A 451-nucleotide genomic window follows, 5' to 3' on the forward strand; every position below is an offset into this window, starting at 1 on the left:
TTATATTAAGCCTTAAAGTTCTGCATAATTAAGGGCGTGGCCACTTGAGTGACAGGTGGCTTGCCGCTGCTGTCACCACCGTCGACGGCGTCGAGTGTGGTTTCAGCAGCCAGCTCCCGCCTCTTTGCCCATTTTCGATTATCCGGGAGTGAGGGGAGTGAGGCGAGTGCCAAGATGGCGACGGCCGGCTCCGCCCACTTTGAGCTTCAAAAACGCTCTTCGAACCTACGGGTGACGTCACGGACACTACGTCCATGTTTTTATACAGTCTATGATCATAACGCCGAATCTGCCATTCAAATCGACAAACAAACCAGACAGGAGAGTAGATTAATGTGGTGGACTTGAATTTGAAAAATGCTGTGTATTGGCATCTTTGCGCCGTTGAAAGAAGATACCTTCTTATGTTCATTCATGTTTATTTCATGCTATAACTAGTAAAGAGGAAGAG

The 451-nt window shown here is 47.7% G+C and overlaps 1 protein-coding gene across 1 annotated transcript in view; it reads right to left on the minus strand.

Moving 5' to 3' along the window:
- Positions 1–451, minus strand: part of LOC107732163 (interferon regulatory factor 3-like) — an 11,314-nt gene that overhangs the window by 4,759 nt on the left and 6,104 nt on the right. The window lies entirely within an intron of this gene.

This window comes from Sinocyclocheilus rhinocerous, unplaced genomic scaffold, assembly GCF_001515625.1.
Source record: "Sinocyclocheilus rhinocerous isolate Xijiao unplaced genomic scaffold, SAMN03320098_v1.1 scaffold1541, whole genome shotgun sequence".
In the NCBI taxonomy this organism is placed as follows: Eukaryota; Metazoa; Chordata; class Actinopteri; order Cypriniformes; family Cyprinidae; genus Sinocyclocheilus; species Sinocyclocheilus rhinocerous.